We start from the raw sequence: 6,888 nt of genomic DNA, 5'->3' as shown, positions 1-6,888 counted from the left end.
TATTTGTGTATTGAGTTCACTTTTGAGTGGTGGAGATGTGATAAATGTGCAAGCCTATGGTAATGCTATTCCGTGGTGTTGATTTGAGTGTTCCTGGTACCTATACATTTTCTTGAAGATGACGAGTATAACTGTTCATATTTTTTGGACAATCACCTGTCCGGTGTGTTCTAACTTTGGCGACATTGTCAGGAATGTGGGATGCTTGTGTTAGTATAGATCACTACACAACCGTTGCTATCTTGATTGTACTTCTAAGTTTCGAAATGCTTGAGAACAAGCATTATCTAGGTGTGGGGGGATTTCATAGAGCAATTATTGGGTACCTTTTGCGCTGTTATTTAGTCATAATTTTGGCTACTTACTGTGCTAAATATTGAGATTTTGCTCATATTTGATATTTGTGCAAATTGTAGGCGGTTGGTGTTAGAAGTGATATCTTGGGACAAATTTTCAGAAGACTTTTTATTTCAGGGCGTGCCCACGCCAGAATCTGTAGAAAGATGACTAAAAGACGAACCCCGCGAGATTGGTAGAAAAGTAGAAAATTAGGAAATCAAAAGGCTCGTGGGCCACAGGGGTGCAGAGGATAAAAACTCTCATCCTAGAGAAAGTAGGGAGCTCTGACGCTTTCTTTCTTTTCGACGGCTACTTTGGGAGAATTTGGCAAAAAGTCAGATTCACGTGGGATTAATAGATTAGCTTTAGTTTTGTTTTCCTTGTGAGATGAATTGACTCACTGCTTTGGCTTTTGTACGACTTCCATTAAACTTTCACTTTTCTTGACTTTGCTCCAGTACGAACACGAAAATCCAAAAAGAGAAGCAAGTCTTTTCGTTTGTTCCTTCGTTAATTCATCTTTCCCAATTCTTTGGCAATTGTGTGGATGATATCAATCAAATCACGCGAGATTGATGCGATAAGAAGCGGTTAGATTTCTCCTCTACCCAAAGGTCGACGCGAAAGCACAGTCCATAACATCTGTGAGATCTAATCGAACTTTCGCTATTTCTCCCAATCCGTTACTATTCATGCGTTTCCTGAATTAACTGTTCATGGTTATTTTATTAATTGAGTATCAACGACCGGATATTTAATTTAATCTAATAGCCTACTATCATATTAACTAAATTGAATCCGTAATTATTCGTTTAGTTGACAATTAGTGACAACCATCATAATTGGCTTTGTGTTGGGGAAACGTAAGATCTAGTTTAAATAAACCCTCTTAGCGTGTTTATTGGTTAGGGTTGAGTTTTTCTATCTTTAATGCAATTGGATAATTAAATTCCTACGGTCATATTTATGGTTGTTTTCTGGTTAGAGAAGTAGTCAACGGTCGTACCTTGGCTGTCGAAAAAGTAAGGAAAAACTGGCTGTTAGAGCTTGTTGATGGCTATAACCAATCTAGTAACGAATGAATGAAATATCTTTGCATCGATGATCATTTACTTGCACCGTGCCTGAAAAGTTGATCCTTTAGGTAGAATTTTATTAATTGCTATTTTTAGTAAATTGTACTTGTTGAGTTAACTTTTGAATTTTGTTTATTTTATTTTCATCTTCATTCCATAAAATATCCCCCAATTTTGTGCTATTGACTTGGAAAGGAACAACTTTCTATCCATTCCTTGTGGAATCGACCCTAGTTGCCGTTGTATGCAAATTTAATATTTTTATAGATAATTCTGATATATCGGATCAAGCAAACGTTTCAGGAACAGGGTGAATTAAGTAACCCATTGCACACCTAGAGTCCCTGCTCCAGTACTTGGGTTTGTTCTATAATTAATTGTGGTGGTAATTAGAACTTTTTAGTAATTATTATTGCACAGGCTCGACACCTGTCAATTTCATAATATAATATTCGCTTGACTTTTCATATTTATAGTATCTAGTTTTGTTCTTCAATTCTATTTGTATCTGCGTATAGTCGATGTAATTTCTGCTATTAGTACAGATTTAATGAATGATGATATTTTATCAAAAAAAAGACACTTTCTGTAGTTTTGCTCTAAAAGTCAAGATACTATTAGAGTAAAATTGAAATAATGTAGCCGGATGTAAGGCGTAAATATTAGGTGACGCCTCCTTGTGTAAATGCCATTTGTGGAAACAAATTTCTTATCTTTTTAATTCAAAAGCACACGGGGTAATTAGGTATTAATCTTCAACTTCCATATTCAAATTTCAATTGCCACTAAAAAGTCATTGATAAGTGCATATTTTGTGTGTTTTTATTGTATATTATTAATTAGTTTTGGAGTGTTTTAATTATTTTTATAGTTAATTAACTAAGTTTCTAATGAGATTTGCATTTTGTGATTGAAGTGTTAAAATTTCTATTTCTATGGATTTTACTGGTGAAAACTTCATATTTTTGTAGGTTTAATGATTCAATCATCAAATGGAATGAGTTGAGAAGATATTTGAATGACTGTTGATGATTTGAAGTGATTTAAAATAGACATGAAGTGCCAAATATTCAAAAGAAAAAATGCAATCAAGAAAAAAATGTGTGATACGTAGATGTATTCTCGAGAGCGAGGTATGTGATATTTTATATTATTGTCTTAATTTAGAAATAGGTGGTCATTTTAGTACTTCAAAAACCATAACAAAAGTATAGCAATAGAGATTTTATTGGCCAACAATGTATCGAGATGCTAGAAAATATGTTAAAAATTGTGATGCTTGTCAAAGAATTGGAAATGTATCAAGAAAAAAAATGAAATGTCCATTACTACTTTTTTAGAAGTTGAGTTACTTGATATTTGGGGGATGAATTTTATGGGACCGTTTCCTAGTTCTTTTAATAATAAGTATATCTTAGTAGCTGTAGATTATGTCTCCAAATGAGTGGAGGCAATTGCTTCACTTACTAATGACACTAAGATAGTATTTCAATTTCACAAAAAGAACATTTTTAGTAGATTTGGTATACCTAGAACTATAGTAAGTGATAAAGAAAAGCATTTCTATAATAAACAACTTGATTCCTTATTGTTTAAATATGATTGTCGGCACAAGACATCACTTCCATACTATCCCCAAGAAAATGGAGAAAACAATAAATAAATTACGAAAAGATTGGGGGAGAAAATTCAATGATGCACTTTGGGCTCATCGAACGGCATTCAAGACACACTTGGGGATGTCGCCATATTGTTTAGTTTATGAAAAAGTTTGTCATTTACCTGTGGAGATTGAGCTTAAAGCATATTGGGCTATTAAAGCAATGAACATAGATTTTAATCTTGCAGGTGGAAAAAGATTGCTTGAATTAAGTGAATTAGAGGAACACCGACTACATGCTTATGAAAATACTAAAATTTATAAAGATAATGTCAAATATTGCCATGATAAACATATTATCCCTAAACAATTTGAGGTGAGGCAAAAAGTGCATTTATATAACTCACGCCTTATATTGTTTTCAAAAAAACTCAAGTCTAGATGGTCGAAACCATTTGAAATGACTCGAGTATTTCCTTATGGAACAATTGAAGTAGTTAATGCAAGACATGAGAGGTTCAAGGTCAATGGACAAAAATTAAAATCCTATTTAGTGGGTGAAATCATCCTTAAGGGACTTATTTGTCCTTTAGGTAATTTTTCTTCAACCTAAGAAGCCAATGCTTTTGAGTCGAACAAACGACTATAAACAAAAACGCTAATTGGGAGGCAACCCAATGTTTTTGTGATATATATTAATTTGGTGTGATTCTATGATTAAATCATGAATTTAAGTTATTTTGTGATTTTTCATTTGTAGCAATTGGAAATGGAAGCAAAGATGACCATTTGAGGTGACAAAAGCGAACTTTGATCAAAGAAATCAACCCCTTGATTTGAGCAAATGTTGTTTTTGATTCCATAAAGAGGGGTAAAATGTATGCTTTGATCATTTCACATGTGCGCGCATTGATTATTTTGACAAAAGTATAATTTAGAATGCATTTTGAGCAATTGGGGCAACGAGTATAATTTTTGGAAAGTTGGAAAATTCTATAGAAAAACTGTGGAACAAAGAAAACACGGGCTCAATACGCGACTTAAGGCCACATTTTCTGTGACCGCGTATTGCATTTATAACTTTTACACTGAAAACGTGGCCTATAAAACACGACCTCAGGTCCGTTTTCTATCACCCGCGTATTGTCTTCTATGACTTTTAGGCAAAATACGTGACCTAAAATTGCAAGTTTAAAATCACACTTTTAGGTTGCATTTTCTAGGGATGTTTTTTTTAAAAGAAGAAAACGCAGGTTGCTTCATTTTTATTCTTCTTCTCTTCTCCTCACATATTGCACACACTCATACACATGTTTCACAATCTTGCATTTTCACTCCATTTCTTTGTTAAAAATCATCAATCCAACATCTTTTATCCCTCATAGAGTCACTTTAACCAATTGAAATCCAAGAAAAACATCCAAAAATTCAGTTTTAGGAAGATTAGAGGTTAGGATTCTTAGCTCTTAAATTCATCAATTGGAGGTCAATTCGGGTGTTTTTCATAGGGCTTTTGCATAATTTTATTCTCCAAACATCATTCTATGTGATTGAGATAAGATTGTTCATCAACTCTTTGAATTTTAGAAGTTGGTATTTTTCAAATTCCTGAGTTTTGTGACATCTTCTAATTTCAAATTTTTGATAATGTTTATTGATATTTTTAGCCTCCGATATGCTTATTAAGGTTAAAAGGAATGTTTCAATATTTAAATGTAGCAATTTGATGCTTTATTAGTTGTTTAAATTTTAAAATTGCTATATTTGGATAAAATTAAAAACATAGCCTAAATTATTGTTTGAGCCTTTTGAATGGATGTTTATGGCTAGACGTGGTTGGTTGATAATGTTTTAGCATGTACATTGTTGATAAAGAGTAATTTTAATGAATTTTGTGATGTTTGGGGATAATTTTTGTCTTATCATGGAACGAGCTTTTAATATAAGTACAATTTTAATTTCGAAATTTACCGTTTTACTGCAAGTGTACAGGTCAACTAGTAGTTTAGGATATATATCGGATCGATCCCACGATGAAGATTGGATAACTACCGACACTACTAAAGCTTCTCTATTATTTAGACGATCAATGAATTAAAAAAAAATAAAACTATGCTAAACTTGTGCAAGAGAATAGTAAATAAAAACTCCTTAGGCTATGATATCCCTAACTACTCATGCAAGTGTTACTTTTGGATCGTTGAGTACTACTATCTTGGCTACTTATGGCATAATTTCCTTATGCATGTAAAACCTACTCCCGTAGTGAATTAACTATACTTATAACTAATCCATACCTACTCTCGTGGTTATGAAATTGGTTACCAGTTCATTTTTTCTATAAAATTATATGAAATGAATCACTAAAGCTATAAAGGTGCACCTCTACTCTCGTGAGTGTACTCCCTAGGTTTAGCACTTCTTGAACTAGTGTTAAATCTCAATTTTCATTGAAGAAACAACACCTTTAGATAATTATAATTAATGGTACCAAGTTAATAATGATTTAAAGAGCTAAAGTGCTAAATAACTTGCTCAAAACAATAGCATCGAATAGCCAAACAATAAACACTAACAATCATAGGAAGTTCAACCAAACTCAAGGCATAAACTTTAGAAACACAATAAACATAGAATCCAAAACTTGTCTATTAACTAAACTTAAGAATTCAATACAAAAGATAAAGAGTTGGAAAGAAATGTAACCCTTGTCATATGAGTTCATCTCCTCCATCTTCATCTCCTTCTTCATCTTTGCCTAGATAATAAACAAGAAGGATGAATTACTAGTTAAACTATCATATACTATACGAACCTAACACTAAGAACATGTAAAAACTACATTTTTATGGTATTTCTTACACTCTCCAAGCTCTTTTGATCCTTACAAGTCCATGGCTATTTATAGATGAATGTAGTCAAGAAATGAGGCTTCAAACATCCCTTTTACAACTGCTAAGTGGTTGTCACACATCCATCAATAGCTATGAATTATTGGAGAAGGAAACAAGTTGTGCAAGTGGAGAGCAGTCATTTCTGACCAGAATCCAGCTAAGAATCCAGCCAGATTTCTCTCCTGCCTTTCTTTGCAATTTTTATCCAGTCTTCAATGTTGCTCCAATTTTGCCTCAATTTCAATTGAACTTTGCTCAATGATAGAAGCTGAATTAACTCTTGACCAAAACATAAAATTTGTAGCGCTTTGAGTTAGATTTCCAATGCATCAAGAATCACCTCATTTGGATTTGTGTAGGCTGAGAAATAACTAAAATACCCTTGACTACTTAATGTCTTGTTTCAGTTTCGACCATAGAAATTGGCTACTGTAATTTAGCTTTTTGACCTAGAAAACCTTTAAACTGGATTTTGATATCTTCACAAGAATTGTAGATCTATCTCTTATTTGCAAATGGTTCAAGGATCATCTCAATCTGATCATTGTAGTTCGAGTTATAGCCAAAATATGACAATGTATCAAAGCTGTCAACTTCCTTTTTCATCCAAATGAAGTACATTTCCAATTCCTATAAAAATTATGGACAAAATGCAAGTAAAAGGGACAAAAATCTCATTTAATCACATAAGAGCATTTTAAACTAATTATAGCCAAAATAATCTATTTTCTTCCTATAATATTGCCAAAGTGACTAAAAATAACATAAAATGTCATTCAAAAATAGCTTAAATTAGTCACTTATCTTCATGTTTATGGCTAAATGTTATTTATTGTGACTAATTGGTGCTTTCTATGAACATGACTATTGTTGAAATCACTAAATTGATCATAATTATTATTTATTTTAATAAATTGGTGATTTTTAGGAAGTTTTTGATAATTTTTGGCAACTTTTAACGTCAGTTTGTATTGTCATA

Source organism: Coffea arabica, chromosome 6e (assembly GCF_036785885.1).
Source record: "Coffea arabica cultivar ET-39 chromosome 6e, Coffea Arabica ET-39 HiFi, whole genome shotgun sequence".
Classification (NCBI taxonomy): Eukaryota; Viridiplantae; Streptophyta; class Magnoliopsida; order Gentianales; family Rubiaceae; genus Coffea; species Coffea arabica.
This window is presented reverse-complemented; position numbering follows the sequence as displayed.